This window comes from Hemiscyllium ocellatum, chromosome 37 (assembly GCF_020745735.1).
Source record: "Hemiscyllium ocellatum isolate sHemOce1 chromosome 37, sHemOce1.pat.X.cur, whole genome shotgun sequence".
Lineage (NCBI taxonomy): Eukaryota > Metazoa > Chordata > Chondrichthyes > Orectolobiformes > Hemiscylliidae > Hemiscyllium > Hemiscyllium ocellatum.
Genome location: NC_083437.1, coordinates 33,414,350 through 33,441,758, shown reverse-complemented (window position 1 = coordinate 33,441,758; position 27,409 = coordinate 33,414,350). Strand labels below are relative to the sequence as shown.

Genomic DNA, 27,409 nt, shown 5'->3' with positions numbered 1-27,409 from the left:
CAATTAATCCAATGGGCTTCCTTCACAACTTCCAGCAACTGAATAAAGTTGTCCCATTTCACTACAACTGGAATACACTGTCTTCAATTTTCACCCTCAGAATATTCCTTTTTGGTTTGAGGAAGGTATCTTGGAGTATTCCAGCTGTCCATCCTTTATCCTTATCCTTCCTTTCATTCTCCCATCCTCTATCCTCCTCAGATTTATGGGCTTGAACGAAAAAAGATTTAATTCTATGGATCTTTCACAGTCATTAGACATTGCTGCTGCCTGTCTAGCAATTGCAAGTTTGATCTTCAATATAAGTTCTTGCAACAAAACATAATGAGTTTTAAATTCTTCACAAAGAATAATTTATCTGTCAGCTTCATACATGGTATTTACTCCCTATGTCTGTATCCACCTGTCAGAATGACTTCCCTTTATCTTTTAAAATTCAATATAGAGTTGCTCAAGTTGCATCTTCAATTTTTGAAACTTTTGTCTGAATGCTTGAGTACTAATGCATATGCATAATCATAATAGCCCAAAATGCAATGCTATAATGCATTGAAACTTCCTCCGACAGAAATGCATAAATTTTATGTTCCTACCTGTCAGCTTATTCCACATGGACAATGTTCAGTTTTCCTTCAGATATTCCATTTGTTTTGCTATTTCCTCAAATGGGAATAAGAAAGCCTCCATATCTGTTTCCTCATTTTGGTCAGGCCAGTATACATTTTAAAATTTCCCCATTAGACTTTAAATTATGACTAAGACTTTCCTCATTAGAGTCTTATTTAACAGACATAGTCCTTTTTAAATCATATCATGTTCAACCAATATGTTTTATCTCTTCTTTCATTTCTTTCTCCTTTTCTTCTCTAGTTCTAGCCTTTTACATTCACTTTCACCTGCATTTACTTTACTCTGAAATGCATTTTTGTTTGTACCCTCCTCTCTCTGAAGTTCAAGTTATTTCACTTTCTAACACCTGCATTATAAATTACTTCTCTATCTCAATCTTCCTCAATTCTTCAAGTTCAAGATGACAAACAATAATTGAATTCTTGCTCACTCAAGTGACTCACTGTTTGATGCACATTGTCCACCTTGCATTTCCACCAGCCCTAGACACTTTGTCAATATTTCAAATACCCCTTTCTTCTTGGCTTTGAGAGGCAACTTTCCACCTATAATTCATTGGCAATTTGGCTTCTGTTAATTCTGATAAATCCATAGGGGATACCATGCCCAACTATAGAATGGTTTTAGCAGCTTCCATTGCCACATTATTCTAGAATGAGAAACCTGATACCTGTCCTTTTGTTCCTTACCAAATATCCATACTCCACATCCAATCTGGAAATGTGCTCCTTCAAAAATCTTGCATCTTGAGCCCCAAAATTTTGTTACAACCTACATGGGAGTTGTGCACCAATAATCAAACTACACTGCTCCACCAACTATCAAAAAATGTGCACTTGCTCAATTAAACCACCAAGAAGATGACCAATTTGCCTCACTGACTAATATTTTGGACAATTGCAATTCACACCAGGATTTATAATCAATGGAAAATACAATTTATTGTAATCACATGTAACTTTGATGACAGAAAAATGAAATGGTTACCAATCTACTACAATGCAACTTAAACTGTACATCTTTAAAAACTCCAAATGCAGTCAGTTCTGCTATAATGTGATAGTTCTGTTCTCATGCAATCCCGTGTTATAATAAAATTGCATAGCAGCAGCTCCATTTAAGCTAATAGACCAGAATTGCATTATAACCGAGACACACTTTAAAACTTTGCACTTTAGAAAAAGTGACCCCATTTTATCAATTGTGTTATAGTAAATTTGTGTTAATGAAACATGGGTTATAGCAGAACAACCTGCACATAGAGACACATTCATGATTAAGACAGAAAAAAGACTAACAGTTCAACTCAAATATTATGAGTGGAAAAATATAAACAACATGATCAAAAGTCCAGCTCACAAGCATGAGTCAGATTGTCTCTCACAGTTCATTTTGATGTTAGAAACGATAATATGCTGTTGTCTGTAAAGTGATGGTTATTTTTCATTTTGACAGTTGATACAGGTGGACCTAGGTCTTTCTGTGTATCAGAATTCACTCTTTTAACGCTCTCTGCCTTTTCACTCACACCAAGGAAAGAAAGAGTGTTTTTTTCTCTGTTTATCAGGTATGAAGATCTCTGGCAGCTGTGCACTTACAGATCTATAATAAACTGCTGTTCGGCCAATTCAAAGCTGTCCCTTAATTCAAAAACTCCTGTCTCAAAGAATCGACTGCACTGTTTTGAGAACAGAAATTGCAATGCACAGCCAAAAACACACACCACTGGATTTTTGAAGTTGTGACACTCTCCTGGTATTTCAGCTATTGCAGTGTCTTTCATTGTTTGACTTCCATACCCATTTATATTCCAAAACGGAAAATTATGTGTTCTTTACACCACCTGAGCACTACCATCTAAGCAGAACAGATTTAACCAAGCTAAATACTGTCCTCTAAGTCCACCCTCAGTCATCAGCAAAGTTATGCAAGAAGTTGTTGACTGTGCTACTTGCCTTGGATAACGTACTCCCTGATACTCAGTTTGGTTTCCTTCAGAACCACTTGGCTTCTGAATTGATTGCAGACTTGGAATGAGCATGAGTTAGATAGCAATGAGGTAAAAGACATCAAAGCTGTATTCAACTTGCAATGTATCAAAGAGCCCAAAGGAAGCGGAATCAGTGGGCTAATTCCCAACTGGTTGGAGTCAACCTAGCATGAAGGAAGATGAGTGGGATTGTTGGACTTAGTCCTTAGCAAGTGTCACTTGGTAGCACTGTCAACAACTTCTTGCCTAACTTTACTAATGACCGAGAGTAGACTAAGAGGGCAGTACTTGGCTGGGTTAGATTTGTCCTGCTTAGGTAGCAGGTTGTGTAAAGTCTGCATATTTTGAAATTGTTGGAGTTTAATCATCTCAGCTGCAAGGCATCAATGCCAGAGTACTTTATCCTAACTGCTACATCATTGACCTTTATCTATCATAAAGGTCAGAAGTCACCATATTCACTGACGAGTTTTCAATGTTCAGTACTATTTTCAACTCCTCAGATACTGAAGAAATCTGTGTCCAAATGCAACAGGATCTGGATGGTATCCAACCTTAATCTGATAAGTGGAAGGTATATCTGTACTACACAAATGCAGGGTAATGAATACCATCAACAAGAGAAAACTTAACCATCAATTCTTAATGTTCAATGGCATTCCTTCATTGACCACTGACCAAACCCCTCCCTACCACACACCCACCCACCACCTGCCCCATCAACATACTGGGGTTACCATTGACCTGAAACTCAACTGAACCTGTCTACTCTTAGTGTGGCTTCAAGGGCAGGTCAGAAGATAGAAATTCTTAACAACGACATACAAACAAGGAACAATAATAGGCCATTTAGTCCCTCAATCCTGCTCTGCCATCCATTAATGACATGGCTGATCTGAAATCTGAGAAAAAAATGTTTTTTCATCTCTCACCTCTGACCCTTCTAAACTCCAGAGGATTCAAACTTGACTGTCCAGTTTTTCCTAATAGACAACCTGTTCATACCAGGTTTTAGTCTAGTAATTCTTCTCTGAACTTTTTCCACTGTGTTAACATCCTTCCATAAGTATAGTAGCCAGTACTGCATACTGTACACCAGACACAATCTCACCAATGGCCTGTTATATAACAGAAGCACACTTCTCCACTTTTGTACTGGTTCCTCTTAAAGTAGTACAGAAAATTCCATTTTTTTTTGACTCATTGCTGTACAAATGTACTAACCTGTGACCCGCGTATTAGGAAATCCAGGTCTCACTTCATCTCAGAGCTCTCCAACTTCTCACCACTTCGACAATATACTTCATTTTATTCTTTCTGCTAATATGGACAATTTCCCAATTTCCCACATTTTCACAACCCACTTTCCTGTCTAGCTTAGTGTCATAAGTAAAGTTCAGTTGTCATACCTTAGATTCTACCATCCAAATAATTACAGGTAGATGATTGTAAAGAGTTAAGGCCTCAGCGCCAACCCCAATGGCACACTTCTCATGATATCCTGCTAGCCTGAATTGAATCATTTACTCCTACTCTCTGGTTAGCAAGCCAATCTTCAATTCATGTCAATATGTTACCCTCTACATCATGAGTTTTTACTTTCAGCAATAACCTTTGATGTTGCACCTTATCAAATGCCTTCTGGAAATCTAAATACAATACATCAGCTGGTTCCCCCTTTATCTACAGCACAACTTTTTTTCTTCAACTGTATACAGTTCTGGTCACCCTGCTATAAGAAGGATAACATTACATTGGAAAGGATGCAGAAAACAATTTACAGAGATGTTACCAGGACTGGAGGGTTTGAGTATAAGGAGAGGCTGGATAGGTTGGGACTTTTTTTCCCTAGAGCATAGGAGGTTGAGGGTGACCTTCTAGAGGTTTATCCAATCATAAGGGGCATAGATAAGGTGTATAGCAAACCTCACTCTCCCAGACTATGGGAATTCAAAACTAGAGGGTTTAGTTTTTAGTGAAAGGAGAATGATTTAAAAGGAACTTAAGGAGCAACCTTTTTTTCCACAATGAGTGGTTTGTATGTGGAATGAGCTGTCAGCGAAAGCAATAAATGCAGGTATAGTTACAACAGCTAAAAAAAACATTTGGGCAGGTATTTGAATAGGAAAGGTTTAGATGGGTTTGGGCCAATCATATGCAAATGGGACGAACAATTTGTGAAATCTAGTTGGCATGGATAAATTGGACTGAGGCTTTGTTTCAGTGCTATATGATGTTATGACTCTATAAATTAGTTCAAGATGGATTCTCCTTGACAAAATCAAGGTTGGCTCTGCCTGATTTCCTTGAATTGATCCAGGTGCTCTGCTATAACATCTTTAATAAAACCATCTAACATTTTCCCTATGGCAAATGTTAAATGAAATGGCCTGTAGTTTCCTGCTTTTGTCTCTCTGTCATTTAGAATAAAGGAGTTATACTCCAATCTAGAGGAAACTTCCCTGAATCTAATGGGTTTTGGAAAATTAAAAGCGACAGGTCAACTATTTCTGACTCCTCCTTTTATCTGTTCAGCTTAGGCTCTTAACTAATTTCTTTCCTCTCCAATACCAGTCCACCATCATCAAGACGTAAGTCAGGAGTGTAATGGAACTCTCTCCCTAATGGGCACAACACTCAAGAAGCTTGACACCAGCCAGAATAAAGAAGCCCACTTCATTCGCATTCATCCAGCACTTTTGCTCTCTTCACCACCAAAGCACCGTATCAGGAATGCATTCCATCTAACGATGCATTGTAGGTTCCTTCAAAAGCACTTTCTAAACCTGTGAGCTGTATCACCTAGAAGGATATGGGCAGCAAATGCATGAAATAAATACATAATTTCCATGTTGACTCCAACTTATACACCACACTGAATCAGAATTATATCATCAGTCCTACTCTGTGGTTGGGTCAGAATCCTGAAGCTCCCTTATTCACTTGAGGGTGTCCTCACACTCCAAGGACTGCAGCAGTTCAAGAAGACAGCTCACCACTGCCTTATCCCAGGGAAATAGGGAATGAACAATAAATGTTGGCATAGCCAGTAATGGCATCTTCCCTAAAGCCATTTTTAAACATCCATTCTCCACCACACCGTTCTTGTCAACTGCAGAATCTTCCCCCTTGGATGGTGAAATCGTTTAGAGGTGAAGACTGAAATAAAATCAAAGTATTGCAGATGCTGGAGATCTGAAATGAAAACAGAAAACATTGGAGTAACTCTGGCAGCACCTGTGGAGGGAAAAACAGGGTTAACGCTGGAGTGCAATATGAACATGAACTGAGTTCTCAAGGAGAGTCATAAGGGGCTAGAAAAGTTACATATGTTTCTCTGTCCACTGATGCTCCCATAGTTGAAGACAAGCCATCCCCTCAGCATTGGGCCAGTCTAAGTAACCGTGAGAGTTATTGTACAAAGGAAACAGTATATCACGTTAAAATAAATGTGAAGAAACAGCAGGGACCCCTTGGCTTCGTTAGAAAAGATGATTCTGTACAGCGATGAAGGCAATTAAGGATAGCTGGCGGATCTAGCAAGAAACCAGGAAATGACCACCGGAGGGCTTTACACCTCAGCGGGTTTTAACGCACTAATTGTACAGTTTCAAGTCATGTACCCTTTACAAAGGGCAAAGAAAAAAGAAATCCATTTACAAAATAAACAGGAAACTTTCCAAACTTGTCCAGTGCAGAAGGGAGTTAAAAAGAAAATCATACATTTTCCATCCCACTGATTCTGTTGGCGATATTTCTGCAAAGGGGAAATTTCCTCCACCAACTCTGTGCTTCAGCATTTAGCGTAGAATGTGTTCTCGGTGTGTTAAAGCCAGGAAAACCGCTTGTTCTGTTTTTATTGAAGAAAATCTGGAATAATGGCTCAGTTTATTTCCTTAAATATTTTGATATTGGTGACACGCCTAATTTTAAATAGGTAAGATTAAATGTAGTGCATTTGCTATTTGTTAATTAATTAATTCGGATTCAAAAGACACACGAAAGAAGTCTAAAATATGGCAAAATGCCTTTTCTTAGGGTTAATTTTGTGATACAGAAATGTTAACTTTAAAATACACATTTTTCAAGAATGGTCCCAGACACATTAACAATGGACGTCGAGTGTTAAATCCCGAATTGGATAGATAGGATAAACAAAAATATGCACAATTTAATAACAATTTAATCGCCTATCAAAGATATCATATTAGTGAGCTTAATAGCATTGACTGGATGTTATGAAATCATTTTGTGTCATAAATCAAAACAGAATGCAGCCAGGCTAGAGCTGAAAGATTACAACTTCTAGCCTGCAAATTCTAACCATATGAAGTCAAAATGTAGTAAATAACCCTCATAGAAGTCATATTATCCAGTATAAATCAATATCTACTTCGGTTGAAGTTTAATTACAATTCTATCCCTTCTCCATTTAAATGCTTTGCGGTATCACTTTTTTCTCTGAGTGCTAAGATAAATCTGAGTCAGTTTTTTTTGGAGACAATGTCGAAATATTGAGCAAAAATTGAGAATATGTAAGAATGGAAATGCAATTCTGGGCAGAAGGGTCGGTATTCAATTTTAACCAAGCATTTTAGTTCAAAGAGACTTAAAATATCAATGTCTGTATTTTGTGAATGAACTATGGGGATATATCAACACGCCTGATAATGAAAGGATCGAAATCTGTACATGTCGCTGATAAAATATTACTAGTGAAAATGTGACGCGTTTAACTTGTAACGCACTTCATAGTGCGCCTTCCAGCCTGTTCCTCTTCAAAATTAATCTATCAAATAGACTGAGGAGGGAAAATATTTGAATATTACTTCTCCCACAACTATCTGCACTTCCTCTGCCACCCAAAAGAATTTAAATCTAGTCCTTAGATTTGCAACGCAAAAATTGGTTTTCCTTTCTCTGACGGAATTTATTATCTTGCAAATCCGTGTCCTTGTTTCCTCGTTTATCTCTTTCGGCAGGCAATTCCTGAATTGTGGCATTTTTTTTCCCCTTAAAACGCACCTTATTTCTATTTACCTCCCTCTCCTCCACGGCCCCCCTCCCTTCTCATTTTATTGCACCCGACCCCCGGCCGCTTTGCGCCTGCTCTTTTCTCTGTCCCTCTCACCAATGTTTGCACAGATTTTTTAAAAATTATTTAACAATGTGGACTTGCAACAGACCTAGCCATCACAATAAATTTATTATTTGTATTAATTGCTTTATTCCCTGCTTGAGTTTACGTTCAATCTTTAAAATTAAGATTGTCTCCCATGTGCAATCTATAAAGTTAGGTATAAATGTCCGGCACACGAGTATGTTTCCTTTGATGCCCGTCATATTTGAGCCATCAAACGGTATTTCCAGCAAGCTGCAAATACGGTTCACACACGAATTGGAACCCGACAACTAAATATAATCAATATAGAAATGAAACCATTTTCCCTTTAACGAGATGACATTCCCAGTAAAGGAGCATCGAGTCACCATACCTGTCTCCCTCGCCTAACAAAGGTGATCTTGTTAGTGCATCTCAGTGTAGCTGAGGGATTCAATGATAAATGCGAGTTAGGTAGATTTATTCCCCAAAATATATTTATAGCGTGTTGCTCCAGCTATTTCAGTTTGAAGAATAGGGCCCGGAAACATCTGTAGTAATTTGTAACCTTCCAGCCTGTTACTATACTTGCAAATTGCAATACCTTTATTTTCCCCTCTCGATTAGTACTTAGTTCGAGACAATAATATTTAAATAAGCCACTGCAGCAGCAGTGAAATGTTACGGGTGTTGTGTGGTATGATTTTCACATTAATAAATATAACTGTTAGCAATTTCGCATTTTTTACTTCAATTCCACGCTACAAAAATCACATCTAACCATCTTAAAATATAATCACTGACGAGTGGGGCGGCATTGTGTTTTGTTTACTAGCTCTTTTATTGAACCACTTTGGTTTAATAGATGGCACTGTGTTTTGTAAAACGAAAAGTTCTTTAAAAATAAAGCTGGATTTTCTTTACAATGTTCCTTTCTTTCCTACTGCACTCCTTCTACCTTCTTTCCTTGTAGCCATGCTGTTTCTCATTTGAGATGGCTAATTACTAAGGCAGTTTTACCAAGCTGCCAGAATAATATGTAACCACAGTAGACTAGGTACCTGACCTGGCATCTGGCCCAGGAGGAGAGGCAATGTAACCAGCCAGCTTGTCTCATCGTCTTCCAATGTACCAAACCAAGAAAAAAAAAGTTTGGAAGGGGTAATTACCATCTTTTAGACCCTACAAATGAGGAATGCAATCGCTTGTGAACCTTGTTCTCTTTGCATCTGATAAGAGATGCAAACTTTATGCAAACCAAAACAAATGATCAAAGTTTCTAAACACTTTTCATGAGACATATACAGTGACTATATGCTATATAGTCCAAAGTTACATGCAATTACTATGGAACAGACAGTTACTATGGAGCATAGTTACTGTGGAACATGCAATTTTTATGGACATGAGATGCGGTTAATACAGTGAATACTTGTTAGAAATGTAAATAGGGAATAAATTTGAGAGTAGTTCCGAAGAGGAGTCATATGGTTCAATGTTTAATATTGTTTCTCTCCCCATAGATGATGCCGAACCCATTGAATTTCTCGAGCACTTCCGTTTAGTTTTGTTTATTGGATATTTTGAGCAGTGTGATTTTATTTCACGGGGTTAAGAGAATATTTCAGGTCGCTGACAGAAATTCAACTCGCGCTGTTGTTTTTTTTAATCTCCCGAAATACGATTTAATGATTCCACTTAATCACCGTTACCTTATTAAACAATTTGACCGCCTGTTATTGTGGGTCCTAATTGTGTGGAAGGTAAAAGAGACTGCAATTAGAATTTAGTTCCTGGAGAACCAGGGGGCCATTTTCGGCCACTTATTATAATGATTTTGATGTTGTGAGGGACTTTACAGCCATTTAATCTTAATGATGGCACACCTGTTCGCCTGAATTAAATCAAGACATTGTGATATTTTTAACGAAGAAAACAAATTATTAGAACAACAAATGACAAATTTTCCTCATTAAGTCAAAGAACAAGAGCCATGTGTAGCTGAGAGTGTAAATAGTTTTAAACTGTGAAAATTGAGTCTGGACCCATGTATAAGTCTGTAAAATGCGTGTACATTTTTATATTTTTTTGAGTGTGTGCATGTTTGTTGAGTACGTCTATGCATTTATGAGGCTCTGTCATAATTGCAACTAAAACTGAGGATGCTGAAGGCCCTGAATCAAACCAGAAATTGCTGGATAAACTCAGCGGGTCCGGCAGCATCTGAGGAGAGAAAGTCGAGTTAAAATTTTGAGTCCAGTGCTGTTCTCAAGAAGGGTCATGGAACACGAAACATTAACTCCACGATGTTATCGGACTTGCTGAGTTGTTTCAGCGATTTGTATTGTTGTTAATAATCCTAAATGTTGCGTGTTTCAATCTTTCAGTGTGCACATGTGTAAGTGGAAGTAACTTCATGTGGGAAAGTTTGTAGCCTGTGCGAGCGTGTGATGATTAGATTAGATTACCTACAGTGTGGAAATAGATCCTTCGGCCCGAAACATCCACACTGAAGAGTCACCCACTCAGACCCATTTCCCTCTGACTAATGTACCTAACATTATGGGCAATTTAGCATGGCCAATTCACCTGACCTGCACATCTTTGGACTGATTACGTTGGTGGAGAGTGGAAGAGTGGGTGGCGAAGAGATAGCTTCTTAGTTAATCTATTCGCGCCCAACAGCCACTACAGTACATACATTCTGAAGAATGGTCCCTGAGCTCAAAACGTTCAAGGTATTTTCTCCCCGGAGGTGCTACTAGACCTGCTGAGCTTCTCCCGAAATTTCTGTTTTTGTCTGTTTTACCATATACATTGTATATGGAAAAAAAGGATTTATAATGCAATAAAAATAAACTAATTGTCTAAGATCTGTAATTTACCAATACTTGCCTAGAAGTAAAAACACGAAAGCAATTCGATTATCCCTTGGCCAACCCATTAACACCTAACACTCTGAACTTTGGAAACACTAGAAGTTTGGAAAGAAAATTAAACATCACTGGCCATCAAAGAGGGAAGACGAAACGGCATCCACGCGAAGCATGGGGACGAATGTATCCACTAGAACGTCAGAAACTTCATTCATAACTAAAAAAGACGTAGGGCATTGGCGAGTCGGGTCAACGTCTCCACGTGTTCCCTTTTAAACATGGCATTTTGATCCTTTAGCTAATTCTGATAGAATATACGTTTTAAAGCTTTGATGACCTACATAATGAGGCTCATAGAATCTGAAATATCAACATTCACGATGGACTCCAAAGATTGAAATGTACAAGCGAATCCATATAAAACACAATTCAGTTCTAGTGCTGGGCAACTGCAAACTGTGAAATATAATTAGCTCGTTAGGTATGGGCGAGGGAGGTTTACAAATCTGAATAATCATCATAATTTCATTAATAAAATGTGATATCTAGAAACACCTTATCGCATTTATTTGGGTCAATTGCATAGATTGTTCTTCTGGTAAAAAATGAGGTCTGCAGATGCTGGAGAGATCAATATTAGTTGGAAGAATTTCAAACTCAAGTAGATGAATGGGAGGAGATGGGACAATTGGGGCCAAGTCACAGGAAGAGAGATCCATCCAGACTCTCGGGTATCTGAAACGTTAGCTAGCTTTCTTTCCACAGATGCTGCCTCATCCGCAGTTAACTCCAACAATTTTTGTCTTCAGTCAAGCCAACTTCACCGTTCACCTAAGAAGCGAGAACATATCATGTTTGGGCAGCGTCTTGTTTGTTCTATTGTCCCCATTGAGATTGTAGTAAGAGCAACAGCGCACTCTGTGACGCGAGAAGGTTAACGCTCTGAATGTGGGTTGTTTCAGTGTTAATTAGATGGTAAGCAAGAATCCAAAATGTATGGAAATGGTTTCGATTAGTTGAGTGAACTTGAGAATTCCCGAGTTTATGGAAGGGAGTTGCGGTGATATAGTGGGGTTATATAATAATGCCAGTTGAGGATTCCTCCTTCCTGGGATAATGGAACTAATTCCACGATATTCTACAGCACTCAAAGGGTTAACGCCACCCCTCTAGGCATGAGCAAGCGATTAATCCCCGATTTCTTTTTCTCTTGAGGCAAGACGTTTTTAATCAACAACCGGGATATACCTGTCAGTGAAATAGGATTATATTTATATCAGGAGACTGGTGTAAATGGGAAGGGACTTGTATCGTTTCATCTAATGTGTCAATGGGTTCCGAAATGCGTTGTCCAAAACATTCACACAGCTTTAAAATAAGTAGCACTGCTTCCCTGTTAACTTCCGCTCGAAATAAGTCGGGCTAAATTCTGTTTCTTAAAAATGAAATAACTCATCCTGCTTAATCGTTTCACCCCCTATGGCGGACGGTTTAGAGAAACCGCGCCCCTAAGAGAATCCTATTTTCTGAACTTATTGTCCTGTACTTAACACAAACAATGGTAGTGGTTTGTTCAGGTATAGTTCCACTAAGTTAGGTACGAGTGCCTCCAGACACTTGTAAAAATGACGCCCTTCCCTCCATTAGGAAATGAGCGCCGGCTTCCACAATGAGCCATTCCCCATCACTTGCTTATTTTTAACCTGAGAATCTGATACTTGCTTTCGTGGAGAATAGGTGTTTGGTTTATGTCAATGTCTACAGTTTTCTGGTAGCACACAGAGAAAATCGGACAAAATAACTGAGAAGCTAGTTTCAAGTGGGTTTCTGAGTCATTGAGATGTGGGAGATATCACAGAAGGAACAACCTTTAATCCTGAGCTCTTTTAAGAATTATTTCAAACCTGCGTTAACTCAGCGCCAAATATTAATGATGGATAACTCATTCAAGAAAGTTTTTACTACTTTATTAAAAATAATTAATATAAAATCCGCAGAGATAAGAACCTGATCCTGAAATTAAATGAGAATCTTTTTAAAAAGTTTTTTAAAGTACTCTTTGTAAAAGTCGATGTTTGGAAGCAAGGCAGGTTTCAATGTATAGGGGAGAAAGTGAGGACTGCAGATGCTGGAGATCAGAGCTGGAAATGTGTTGCTGGAAAAGCGCAGCAGGTCAGGCAGCATCCAAGGAGCAGGAGATTCGACGTTTGGGGCATAAGCCCTTCTTCAGGGAAGGGCGTCATTCCTGAAGAAGGGCTTATGCCCGAAACGTCGAATCTCCTGCTCCTTGGATGCTGCCTGACCTACTGCGCTTTTCCAGCAACACATTTTCAGGTTTCAATCTATAGGCAATCATTCTGGTTATAGGTAAAGGGAGATGGTCACCTACTCAATATGGCCAACATTTTACTTAGCAGCACACTTCAATCATTTTATTTTATTAAAGCACACCTTCTGCCCACACATTTATAAATCTGTTGCGCTTCACGTGTGATGCGATTGAAAGCCACTCCGATGTGGTTTTGATTGAGAAGAGGGTGTTACGAATCTCATTCATCATTTCACGCAAGTAGATTAATAATGACGACCATTTCAACAAGCAACTGGGAGACAACAGTCTGCATACAAATAATCTCGCGTTATAATCAAACTGCTGAACCCACAATCGGGACGAAATGGGATTTGGAGTTGGAGGATTCCTCAAGTGGTCGGAGACTTTCCTTAAGTGTCCAGGTGGGAAATGGACTTCAATAAGTTATTTTCAACAATGCCATCCATTTTATAGATCAGGTTAATATTTGAGTGTGTTACGCGAGTATCTGAATTTAAGAAATGCTGCAATTCCATCTGCTGGTTACAACTGAAAGCAGTTAAGACCCCTGTTTTGTTTTGAACATTAACCGTAATCACTTCAAATGCGCATCGAAAGTCAGAGAGACATAGAGATGTACAGATGGAAACCGACCCTTCGGCCCAACCCGTCCATGCCGACCAGATGCCCCAACCCAAACAGTCCTGCAATCCAACTGCAATTAAACCAGATACGGATTAATTCAGCTCCTATAAAATATAGGGCCGGAATATACTGACAAGGACACCAATTCCTGACAGTGACTTGGGTCCTCTTGTAGGTAAGAGATAAGAATTATTGCGACAAAACAAACTGATTACAAGATATTCCACCATGACAGATTCCGAATTTCAACAGTTTACGGAGACTCACGAAAAATAACTGAAATACCATAATGCACGTCGTTTCCATTTTGCTAATGTCTAGAACATTTCATAGAATGGTATGTGGAGTAACTCTGGAAACTTGATTCAAAAAAACCGATTTGGTGAAATATTACAGGGGGGGAAAGAACTATTTATTTGGCCCTTACAACATCTTGATTTATGAACGCCACTAGAACATATCCTGAACAAAGTAACATCCTCCAGCTGAAGTAGACGCCACTTTGCATTTCAATTTTGGAGTAAATAGCTTGACTGCTTTCTGACCACCCCCCTCACTACCCCCTCCCAAAAGCAGCGTGGTGGTTTTAAATAACACATTTCCTGACCATGGGCATATTAGAGCAAATTAAATATTTGTCATGCCGTTTACCGTGGAAAGAACGAGCACAAATATGACCCAGCTCTCTGTGTCCCTGCGCTAAGGGCTTTATTCACTCCAATATTATTCTTTCATAAAAGATTTATGCAGCCCTCCCCAGCTATTCTCTAACTCTCGTGCCCGAGGTAACAATATTTTAAAGGGGTAAAAAGAGGTTTTTTTTTAAAAAAATCACATGACTTTCTCATCTAGCCTCCCTTGAAAGATTAAGACTGTGATACGTGTCCCTACGGGTCGTTTGATTGATTACATCATCCTAAGGTCACTTCTACTTCTGGTAATTTTCTTCTTGCCCCGGGGCTCTGCATTCGCGCATTTTTATTGCACGCTTTGGAGACGTGCAGCTCCGTTGTTTTAGTCGTCTGGATTAATGACTTGAGTGCAATGAAGTGAAACAAGGATTGCAATGGTGAGCTGCCTATGCAGCCAATACATGGGTCTTAAAGTGGCAACAGTCGCCTGCTTTCTCCATCCCTGGATCGGCAGTATTAGTAACGGTTTAAAGCTCGCGTTTAATACAGGTGCCAAACTCTCCTGACACACACACACACACACACACACACCTTTACGGTTCATTGTCTTTTATGCACATTGAAATATTAACGTAATTTCAAATGCCCGAATTCCTTCAAATGCAACCAGAAAAAAAATGTAATAATCGAAGCTGCAAAATTAACATATATTCTTACGTGGCAAAGTGCAACCCAATAGTAATGTATCATATTAATTTAGTCAAATAATTACATAACATATGACTTAGATTTGTTTCGATATTTGTGGTCTGTAATAGTTAAGGTTGAGGAAATGCAATATTAGAGAAATGGAAATGTGCAGTCTTTAAGTACATTTTATCACCAAGGGCTGCTGTGTTTTTGAGAAATAAAAAAAAAATTCTTTATAAGGTTTCAAATGTAAACACTGTCACCATTGAAACGATCACTTACGGATTGAAGTCCAAATCAATTGTCGTTTCCTACACACACACACTTATGCATATACCCACAGACAGACACACATATACAGTATAGGCATATACCACTGCCCCCCACCCCCACCCCGCGCGCGCACACACACACACACACACACACACAATTACATAAAGAAGAATCGATCAGCATTGTAACCGTTACGCCTTAGTCACAATCCCCACGCAAAAACAGAAATAGCACAGAAACCCTAAAGGAGATGCAGCCTGGTTAATGTGAGCTGCTGGGAAACACCTACAAAAAGGGGACTCTCAGATTTCGCCAAGTTCAGGATTTGATGCTTTTTCAACAGAGGCCGGTACCACGTATGATTCAAACAAAAATCACGTTTCTAAAGTGCTCCCTTTGGAGATGTATTTCCAAGCCTTAAAAAGTCACTGGAGACAGATCCCCGCAATTTTGTTTTTATAAAAACGTTGCCCCAAAAAACCCAACACCAGATTGCAGTGGTTTAAAATACATTTTTTTTCCACATCATTTGAAGACAAATACTAATGGGGAGTGGGTTGGGGAAGGTAACATTACTGAGTCGTGCTTGGCTCAGTTGTTTCCCAGATAGTTCATCTAACCACAAGGAAACAGAGGCAAGCGGGGGGAAATGCGTGTGCATTTAACAACTTCGGGGAAACAGCACAAACTTCACGATAAAACACTCTAGAATCGTTTAAATCTAACTGTTTACATCCCGAAATGTTTCAATTCCACGCGAGGAAACGTGCTTGTGTGAAAACCAAAGTTCAGGGACAGCTTTTGGAAGGGAACGGCAGCGGTCTGGGAACGGTTGTCAGTATCAAAAATTCCGAAGTCGTCCCAGCATCTCTCGCTCGAACACATTTGAGCGAAAACTTACAATCCACCGAAGGAATGGACAATTTGTAAACACTGTCTGTCATAGGCACCGAAGAATTCATCTCGCTACAACACCGAGTAGTGTCTCTCCGTCCTTTAGGTCTAGCCCTGTTCATGCCCCTTTCTCTCTGTTAATCCAGAGATCGTTTTATTTTTATGTGCATGTAGGTACGCGTGTGTTTCCCTTTGCCTTTCTCCCTATCTGTTTATGTTTCCCCCACCCCCCTTTTATCTTCCAGCTCCGAAATGTATGTGTTTCCGGAAACCCTCGAGAATCAGTTAAATACTGGACAGGCACAAAGTCCTGGTGTAAATAAAAGTCTGGTGTGGTCCAACCTTAGGTGGCGTGGACCGCGGTGATTAGGTTGGTAAACTCAAATAACTGCTGAGGCACATTTCATTGAGATGCCTGAGGCTTGTTTTTATATCAAAGGCGGCGCCAAAGCACACGACACTCCACTCCCTGGTCTAGAGTCAGGCGCTATCCAGTGGATTGTGTACCCGGAAGGGAAGGGGTGCCTGCTCCTACATGCTCGAACTCTTCAACACAATCAGTTTTGGTTACTGGTGTGAACTCCATTAGGCGAGGGCGCTTTAGGACTTTAGCAGCGCTTTGATAGGCAGAGCGATGCAAAGCGAAAGAGCACTGGAAGGGGATACTGTTAAGACTTCAGAAATAAGAACCTTGAGTCGCTGGCCCTGTGTTTGAAATGTGATTACCACATATCCCCAACCCCATATTGGATGTTGTGGCGTGAGGTAATTCTACTACCGCCTTGTCCCTCCCTTCTATTCTCCAGCCCCCTCAAACCCTCCGAAATGTCTGCGATCTTTTTCACTCCGACCTCGAGATTAAAGTGTTCCAGCGTCAGCAGTCCCGCTCTCAGCTGACAGCGTCCTCGGGCTCTGGGATGCCCCTTCATCAGGTTGGTCTCCTCGTGTAGGAGGCTCCTGAAAACCCACCTCTTTCATCAAAGCTCTTAGTTGCTGCCCTAAAACCGCATGTTGCTCGGTGCCAAATTTTCTTTCAACACTTCTATGAAGCGTCTTAGAGCATTTCACTGTGTTCAGGCGCTTTCTAATATTTCAGAATACATTTTGTTGCATAGGCGGAGCCTTGATCACTTGCTGTAAACTTTATATGGTCAAAATAAAACAAGCCAGATCTTTCTGCTCCACATCAACTTTTAAACAGTCATTGTGTATTAGAGACAATTGTCCTGCTTCATAACATATAATGTGCATATAATTTGCAAAGTTGCCTTGTTATCCAGAAGGCTATCAATTAGTTAAAGGCTCAATTGTTTTAGGAATAACTGTCCGTTTCAACTGTGGATGGATCGTGTTAATGGGACTTCAGTTTATCTCATTGATCTTAGTAACAATGTACTACCGGATTTGAATTTGAAGCAAAATATGAACATTTTTAGTAGTGAATTTTATCATCAGTGACACCTTCACTGCTCAGTAGAGAGCTGTAATCTCCAATGCATGCCGGTAAGAAAAGGAAAACGGAATAAAGTTTAAAATAGGTCAAGTAGAATTTGCTGACGCTGTTGGCCTATCTTCTTTCGAAAGTACTTTGTTAACCACAACGAATCTTTGGTACCTTACTCAGAATTTATTCAATGTCTTTCCAAGAGCAAACAACCCAAGTCCCGTGCAAATAAAACTGACAAATTGAGTCATAATTTCGTATAGACCAGAGTTGCTGCATTTCAAAGTGGATCGATGTAATTCCAATGAACTAGCAACACTGGAGGAACGTTGTCTTCCGCCTTCCCTTAATTTAGGCGTGCAAGATAATTTTTCAAGTACTTTTCATAAATGTAACGAGATACATGGTCCATTGTAACCAATGGGATTTGAAATCCTGATAATGCTAATCTATTTGCTGTTGAGTTTTATAATGACTGACATTCTAAGGAAATGCAAAGTAAGGATTAATCTGAAAGTAATCAAATCAATAATAAACTAACCTGAATATCAAGTATGTTTGTTCAAAATTACAGCATTCAAAACCCCACCAGTAATGGGGAGATAGATTTGGGGGCTTGGAGAGTCACCAGTTCAAGAGTGCGACAGTTTGTATTGACTTTTTGCTCCGCCCTTCTACAAATACTCTATCATCTATGTTGTAATTATTTGTTTTGCAAAGCCTATAACGGGGTGTAGGTGAAACGGAACCAGGTGAACTTACTGTAAATAGTTGAGCATTTCTTGTAGCCCTGGTGCCTGCTATCCGGTCTCACCCATTAAGCGATACCCAGTCATCACATTCCCTTCAAATAAAAAGTTAGCCCGGTTGAAATACAGATCTGAATATGTCGAATAACTCTTGTGTTTTCTCATGCCCCCTTTGCCATTTTGTTCCGGCTTATGGCTTGGATGGGGCTGTTATCTATGTGCTTGACCCCCTGGAGTTTGCAGGCTGAGTCCAACCAGTCCCGCTCTCTCTAGCCCCCAGCTGTATATCCTGATTGGGATTAGCGGTCAGACTTCTCATTTACCACAACCACAAAGGTCCTGAACCCAATTAATGGCTAATAATTACACTCTAAACTCCTCCACAATCCCTCCCTGCGTCATTAGTTGGAGCTCCGGATATGAGCGTGATCCACTATGATCCAGCTCTTAACTAGCTTGGTCCGTCTCCCTTCCTCATTAAGCGGATTGGGAGGGAGTGATGAGGGGGACACGTTCGTCTAAGTGAGCTTTTATAGCTGTGAGTTGTTTGCAAATAGCAGTAAGGTAACCAGTTGGGCAGAATTTCTATTACAAGGTCCGTGAATAGTTGCCAACTGCGTTCTAAAGTAACCTGAGATTTCTTTTCGTCCATATATGAAATACACGTTTTGTATAAAATGATTTAGTGGCTCAATTATGCAGAGCAAAAATACAGACTGGTAATATACTCAAATATACAACATAAATACTTACATGTAGAAAACATGAATTAACTGAAAATATGCGTTTAGGATCTGAAAGACACAGGGATCCAACAGAATATTTAAGGTATAAAGACTTATATATGGCTATTAAATATTGGATGTGGCGTACATTTTTGGAAAACAAATATCGATTTGACAGCTACCAGTTAATGAGCAAACGTGCATAGCCTGCTAATTCGATGAGATTAGCTTTTGGCTCCAGTGTTAGTTGTGGTTTACCTGTAACGTTCTGCATTCTTGGAGAAACCAGTGACGCTCAAGTTCGTCCTGAACAGGTTCGGTAAACTTCAGGAGTGTTCAAGGTTACTAAGGATATGGAAAAAAGATAAAGGCAGTTGAGAATTGAATTCACAAAACGTGCCATTATTGCTCTGAACTCGTTTCAGATGTGTTATTAGAGTTACACTCAGCACCCACCTAAATTCAAATATTGTTTTAAAAAACGATCATCTGGAATCCTTGGTCTATTGATTAGCAATCATTGTATTGGTGGCCATTTGCTTTGTTTTTATTGATTAATCCAATTTTAGCCAGTGATCTTTCGTCAACTGATTATCCTAAAAGCAATTACCATGGAGAAACTATGCATTGAATGATAGTCTTGCCATTAGTTTTTCATTCATAATATCTACTCACTGGTCACCCCACAATCAATCACCATCCAAATATTTTCATCAACTGACCATGCAATAATTATTGGTCATTCATATATCCTGCCTCCACTGACCATCTCACCATTAATGACTATACAGAAATTATGTTTCTACTAACCGCACCACCAACGGCTATTCCAGAACCTTGTTTTGACTGATCATGCCATCTGAAATAGACACCTAGAAATTCTGCGTTACCTGCCCATTCCACTATGAATGGGTATCCAGAAACCTTGATTTGTCTGACCATACCACCATCAATAGGGATCCAGAAAATATGCCTTAACTGGCCATTTCACTATTGATAGCCACCCGAGCTGACCATTCCACCTGTCATGATCATAGGCAAATTGGTCATTATATCTTTGCTGACCACTTACAAAAGACTGCATGCTCTCTCTGTTCCATTAGTAGAACACAGCTATATTCCAACTCTACTGATCTTCTCTAATTTATGTCAGGACTAACACACTATGTTCATTATAAAACTTGCAGTAATTTCTTGAAAACTGTAGCTATAAGATGACTGAGGCCCAGGATGAAATCTGGTTCTAAATCGATCTCATTTTACTTCATAACTACTTAGAAGAAGTGATCATTTTTCATACAAAGTGGCAAGAAATGTACATTTAAGAAACTAAAATAGAACATAAAGCACAAGGGATGAAATTATAACAAAAATTGTAAACTTTCTGAAACACCAACATCTAGTTACCGATGAATAGGGCATAAATTTTAACTTGTCAATAAAAATAATTTGTCGATTTCACATTCTGTAGTTTACACAAGTCCAAAATGCCTCAATCAAAAACAATTTATTTCAACATCACTCCCTCCCCCATTCCCCCAATAGTGGCAACTGCTTTTCAACCAATACTGCATTGTGATACTCATGTTTGATTATATCACCACAACTTGACAATATAGGAATAACACAAGTGAGGCCAACACAAGTGAAAGAAGACGCTGTATCAAATTTCAAAAAAAACCAGGGATTATTTCACTTTGGATAGAATTGGTTCCAGCCCAAGTCTATCACCATACCTTGGTTCCTCTCTCCGCATTGCAAATTGGAGCGTTGAAAAGTGGCATTGGTAGCTTAAGTTGAGTGGGCAAAATGGTGGCAGCTGGAGTTCAATGTAGAAAAGTGAATGGAGGCTTTTGTTAAATTTGAACTGCATGGTAACAGAGAACTGTAAGTACAGAAATGAATTTCTAAAAGCTATTTAAAGGGTTATCAAAATTTTAAACTCTGTATAAAAAAGGCTGGAATATAAAGATAAAAGTTATGCTGGTGTTGCATAAAGCTCTGTTTATAATCCATTTGAAATATTGAATTTACTTCTGGCACTGCACTTCAGGAAGAAAAATATATCCTTAGTGATAGATTCACCAGAATTATATTGGAGCTAAAATTATATATTTTGAGAACAGATCACAGAGGCTAGGCTTGTATTCCTGAAACAGAGAAGATTAAGGGATGATCTAAATGATATATTTAATGTAAGTAAAGGATTTGATAGGTTTTCTCCACTCAATCTATTTCCTCTCTTACAGGAATCCAAAATTGAGTTCATAACCTGGAAAAAGTTAGGCCTATCAGGGGTGATGTTAGGAATAAAAACATCTTTGCACAAAATAAATATGGATTTTTTTTCCCCTGCAGGAAACCTTGCAGCAAGTCCATTGGAAATTTCAAACTGTGATTGCTGAGTATGTTTTAGATAAGACGATAAGGAACTCATAGGGAAATGGAGTTGATGTACAGGGTTGAATGACCGAGCAATGGCCGAAGGCTTCACTTCCATTCCGATATTTCTTTTTTGTTCCTATGTGTACTGTATCCCTTTCATTTGGGCAATATTTTTAATGAATCAATAGATACATAATGGATGTGATTAAAATTCGACAAGGGGGATTAAAAAGAACACAGGGATATGGGAGTGGAAGAGAAACAAAGGATAATATGGTTTTCCTGGGAATTGGGATCAGAGAGAGGGATGATAGGGGCACACTCGCTGACTAATACAGGCAACTAGTTCTCATTGCATGGTCAGGCTCCCATTTGATATCTGCTTTAATCCTCAGATGTAGAGAACATCACATTGGAGAAACTGTTCCAGGATAACCACACATTCCCTGGGGTATTGGGATAGGGAGAGAACAGACGTAGTGGTGGAAACATGAAGACAGATATGGATGAGTGAAACGAGATTTCACAGGGCTTCAGGCTGGTGACAGATTGTCTGTAATTCCAGCCAATTGAATTTGAAATCATTTTTCAATCTGAGGTCGTTCTGGTCTCAGGTTGTGATCTCTTGTTTACAGCAGGTTAGATTATTTCCTAAAGATGTTCTTCATTTGTGTCTCTTGAATGCATTTGTTATACCTTATCTCCAAGGAATGGTTTTGGCAAATGTCTTTGTGGAAAGTTTACTTTTGCAAATAATTTGAATTTTAAATGAGGCAGGAAAACAAAACAAAGTAATTAATATAATGGAAATACTGATGTGGGAAATCGGTGATCAGGCAATTTCCGGCGGACTCGTGAGTTCAAGTCTTTCGGCTCATCCTCTAGCCCTAACGTACACGCGGCAAATTCTACACCCCTAAGCCGAGTTTTACTATTTTAAGTAGATACATCATTATTTTGAGACGCCTTTCATTCTGAAAACGTGGTTGTTCAAATGGAGCAGAAAACTATCCCCCCAAGACCTTCATCAGCCACTGTTTAACGCGATTTAATTACCAGTTGACACAATTAGCGACTGTATAAGTGGAACTTATAAATGTCAGACACGGTTTTCTAATTAATAACCCTAACCCGATTAGTATCTGTAATCTTAACCCTTATTACCAAACCACAATCTCAATCCGACAGTGGTCCCTTCTACCCATTTTTTTGATGCTGACCTATGAAGTTTGCTTGGTAATTAATGGGTATCTATGAATTGAATTGGAAGTGCAGTTATTGCTCAGCTTCTATTCTGACCATTCAGTTGCAATAGAGAAGAATTGATTCTCAATTAGATTTCCATTGTGTATGTGGCTAAAACGAGATGTCAGGGTTTATGTTGGCTATACACCTGTATAGGCCTTCCTTCTTTCTAAATGAAACCTTATTTTCTCTATCTTATGTAACACTTGTCTACTAAGTGTGTATTTGTTAATGCATTCATACACGGATGATAATATTACTTAAATATTACCAGACCCCTCTGTAAGTAGCGTGTCCTATTACTTCCTCAAGTTTGTCCACAATTAAAGACAAGAGGGTTGAAACAGATTCTCAGGTTATTCTACACAAGGGGCGAGCGACACAGTCAGATTGCTGCGACAGGTGAGGAGGTCATGCACTCTATACATATATATTGTTTCCACAGAGAGTGCTTGGTTTCAAACTGAATAGGTCCATCCTTAGGAAGATTTTGTCATATCTATCCTTACTAGCTAAATGCATTCAATTGTTCATATAAGGGTTAATCCATTAATTGAGAACTCAAACGAAGGGACATTTGATCGGTATATCATTAAATTCTACAGACCTGTATACGCCGTAACTGTTAATGCTGCCGAGCAAAATATTGTCTCTGACTTAAATTAAGGTAGAATGATCACGAGTCATTGCACAATTGTAATTTGAGTTGTAAATAAAATGAAAATACCTTTGCGAATGTTAGTGAAATCAAAATTATACTGTCACACGTATGACTATAGAGATGCTTATAACCATGTTTTAGAGTACTCACAAAGAGCTCCATGTAATACAACAGAAATAACGTGCGGGTTATACAGAGATATTTAAACAAGTGCTTTCTCAAACACATTTTTGATCTGATTCTATCTAACTTTCATCACTATTTTAATCGTATTAATTAAACAATTTATGGCTCCCTGTTCATTCCTGAACTTTATATAGAGAAAAGCATTGTTACAGTAAATACACCCATCAGTTTTCTATTACATTTTTACTGAACGAATTGGCGTTTTCCAAGAGCTGCCCCTCGTGATATTCCGGGTAATTTAAACTGAAATTTATCATACACAAAGGAAAGTTGGGTTAATGCGTGTTATCTTTCTTAGGTTCTAACAATGAATTGATTTGTGTCTCTCTTCATTAAAACGTGTTGCAGCGTAAAAACTAATTCGATTACATGTTCGAACCCATAACATAGAGGCCTCTGTTTCTTCCCAGCGCGGCTCGGACTGCTGGAGAGCAAGTTTGGTGAGGTTTGCAACATGCCTCCAATTGCAAATCGAAATCCCTCGTTGAAGTGCGCTAAGTTTAACTGCCCTAGAAAATTCTGAATACTATTCAGAGAAACTCATTGTTAATGCGTTAGGGAGAGGGAGCATACTTTCTACATTAACCACCAAGCATCTGAAAATAGGAGCCTTCCCGTCAAAATTAACCCTTCCCTCGGAAGTATTTTCCCCGCACTTATTCCATCTGTCGTGAAGTATTTCATGGGATTAATTTTAGAAACAGAGTCGTGCGCTGACGCTTCATTAGTTTTGCAGAGGTATCCAGTACCCTGCACAGGTTGTAACACAATTCTACGTAAGAATACTAACATTTAAATCTGAATTGCAGTTTCGGATTCATTTCATTCAATCGGAGTGAATTATCCAGTTGTACAGTTCACTTGAAAATGCCTCCTTCGCTATAAATATAGTTTGTCCTTTCTCCTAAAAAGAAATCTTAATTCCCCTTCCTAGATGCCAGTAAAACTTCAGCCAAACCTTGACTCAAACCCTGTCCATGGTCTTTTTTTTCCCTTCAAAATTTCTCATTGTGAAACATTTCCAATATTACAAAGCAAAACATTATATAGTAACAACGGGTCTCACCTAAAGAAGCATGGCGCAGCTAATACAGAATATGAAATATCTGAAGGGCAGCTTTGAGAACTTCATCCTCCAACCAACAACTGAGCAATGTAACTACAGCCCACCTTGGGTATACGTGTCACACTTTGCCATTTACATTCACAACCGCTTCCAAGCTTTTGCCACAAGACGCTGTTACAAACACAATCTAGCGATTCTCGGACACAGAATTTAAAATGGACTGTTACAATTTCTCGTCCGATGAAACGCGTGTCAGAGAGTGAAGAGGTGAACACTGATAATGCAGCAATCGCCCGAGAGACCCTTCGCCGGCTGGACAGCCGAGCCCGCAGTGTGTCTCTCCCCTGAAGTTCAAAGATATTTAGTCTGGCAGTGGGATAGAAACATGACATTAATATGACTACCCCCACCCTCCCCCAAACAATAGCCCAAGAATGTTCCTAATAAGATAGAGAATACAGAATTATTAATATGGGTTTTGTCAGTTTGCTATTTTTAAAAATCCAAATCACTCTGGGTTTGCACACAGACAGGACTACACTGAAATAATTCACATTGTGTCGCGATTTCAAGTTCATCTGTTTCACTGTTGGTTAGCAATGGATTTTAAAAAAATAAGAATCGCCTCCTTTAACCTGCAGTACGATTTTCAAAACATATGTCGATCAGTCTCTTAAAATATGCCCTAGTTAAATAAATTATAAACACTGCACGCAAGAGACGGGTGGGAATATGAAGCACTTACTGTGTTCAGATTCAGGTTCTTTCACTCTCCCTGTCCCCTCTCCGTCTCTCTCTCTCTCTCTCTCACACACACACACACACACACACGCAAACACATTCAGAGGATCCATTCATTTTGAAGGAAGAACTTGAAGAGAAACGGCCTGAGAAGACAATGTAATATAGCCGATTTTTCTCTGCTACTGGAAACATGTAAATGAGATGAAATTAGTTTTGTCCTGGGCTTACGGCCGGGGGAGAAGGTGCTGAGGTTGCACTTTAGAAACAGAGAGAAAAAAAGTCTCTGTTTAAATGCCCGGTGCTCCGCGCCAATTAGTCCCGGTTAATCCTAAACCCACGTTTATTCTTCCATCACACTAACACGGGGAATCAAATCACTGCTGTTATACAGAAGTATTCAATCAGCTAAAGTTATCGATAGCTTTAATTAATACTGTCATAACTGATGGGGGTTATTAGGGAGCATTGTTGAGTTAAGAGAGCATGCCACTCTGTTCCCTTGTTACTGTCAGTTGTGTTAAAACTATATGCTGTAAATCGGTGAAGTCAATTAACATGTTTTTTTTGGTTAAAGTGGGCGACCTGCGCACAGAATTAAAATTACCCAATTTGATCATTTTGTTCAGTACGTTTTTCCGGCAGATCTCTGCGAATGAGTGTTAATGCTTTAAAAGAAAGTAAAAGGTAGTATGATTTCTTTTAGGTAAACTGTCTTCAACAGCGCGGACACTTGGTGAGGTTTCCGTGCAGTGAGCGAGGAATAAAGTGAGAAATGGCGTTAGGGACGCAGAGATAATTGGTCTGATGGAGTTGAGGACAGATCGCGGCCAAATGATGAATATATTCAAACTTTTCCCTGCGTGATGGTGTCAGATTGAAGGCTCTGTGCGCATGTGCGAAGGTGTCCAAACTGACAATGCCAGGGAGATAGCGTGTGCGATTCTCTGAAATCACGACCAACGCCGACAGACAACATGAGATCCAAGGCGAGGGCGAGAAAACTGGCCAAAAGTAGGTCCCTATTTTCTTCTCCTATCTCTCCGCACCTTTTTTTTGTACAAAAAAAGATCCTCTGTATAGGTTTGCAAAAAATCCCCTCCATAAAAGCCAACAACTCCAAACGATCCGCTATATACCCATAGTCTTTGTGGAGAGCGGTCAGGGATGTATATTCTCCTCCAGACGATGTGTCGATGCAGTGGGGGACGATTAGAGTGATGTACTTCACGGGGGCTTGCTAAAAGGCTGGAGCGCACTAACTTAAAGAGTTGAACGCTCTGACCACAAGAGCGGCGCGGAGTTCTCTCTCTCTCTCTCTCTCTTTTTCTCTCTCCCTCTTTGCAGAAGTTTTTTTTCCATACCTTGTTTATTTCTCTCATTTCAAGAGAAACTTCCATACAAACCCACCCTCCCACTCCCCCACCCCTCGCGTCTCGACCCGAGAGGTTGAGAAGTTGGAAAGAAACACCGACAAAAAAAAATAAATAAAAGTTACCGAAGTTGATGAAGAGATATTTAACTTTTTTTTTGTTACAGAAAAATATAGCGAGGGCCATTGCAAAGTATAAGCAGTTTTTTCCACAGTGTTAAATAGTGGGCGCTAGAGCACCATTGAACAGCGGCAAGTTGCTGGCGAATTACTCGTCTCTGGTTTGAAAGGGGGTCAAAATAATAGGGGAGTCTGTTTCTTAGACTGAGTACCATTAGGAGCTGAGCCGTACCGGGGTTTCTGAGATACCAGGCATCATGATTTTAGAGGCTGCTTCGGTCAATTAGCAATGCGGGAGAAAACCGTGCAGGATCGGGTTGGAGAAAGATAGCTGACAAGTTTAAACTTTCAATTTAACAATTCCAGATCGTGAAAACGGTATTTTAAAAGGAGCTAGTCTGGAGGTTTGGAGGGGGGCTTTACAAAGCGTTGTCGTCTTTAAAAAAAAATACAAAGTATCTTAATCTCTAAAAAAGTATTTTATTTTCGCTAGTGTTGTGTGAAATGTTTGGAGCAGCGCTGAATATTAATCTTTAACTCAAAGCCGGAAGGAAAGCATGTACGTGCGTGTGTAAAATGAAATTATATTCACGTGCCAGGTGTTTTTTGTGAGGCCGTATGAAGTTTAGATCTGTCAAGGTTTTGGTTGCTTGCTGTGTTTTTTGTTAAGGAG

The 27,409-nt window shown here is 39.3% G+C and overlaps 1 long non-coding RNA gene across 4 annotated transcripts; it reads right to left on the bottom strand.

Moving 5' to 3' along the window:
* Positions 1-1,545: 1,545 nt before the first annotated feature.
* Positions 1,546-26,551, bottom strand: LOC132833790 (uncharacterized). 4 transcript variants are annotated; one of them, XR_009647110.1, is made up of 4 exons: positions 26,384-26,551; positions 19,219-19,305; positions 18,249-18,330; positions 1,546-5,815 (listed from the first exon to the last, which is right to left on the bottom strand). It is a non-coding gene; the product is annotated as an uncharacterized LOC132833790 (long non-coding RNA). The 4 variants fall into 4 exon arrangements; XR_009647108.1 differs by lacking the exon at positions 26,384-26,551 and adding an exon at positions 25,249-25,407; XR_009647111.1 differs by lacking the exon at positions 26,384-26,551 and adding an exon at positions 24,504-24,591.
* Between the last annotated feature and the right edge of the window lie 858 nt (positions 26,552-27,409).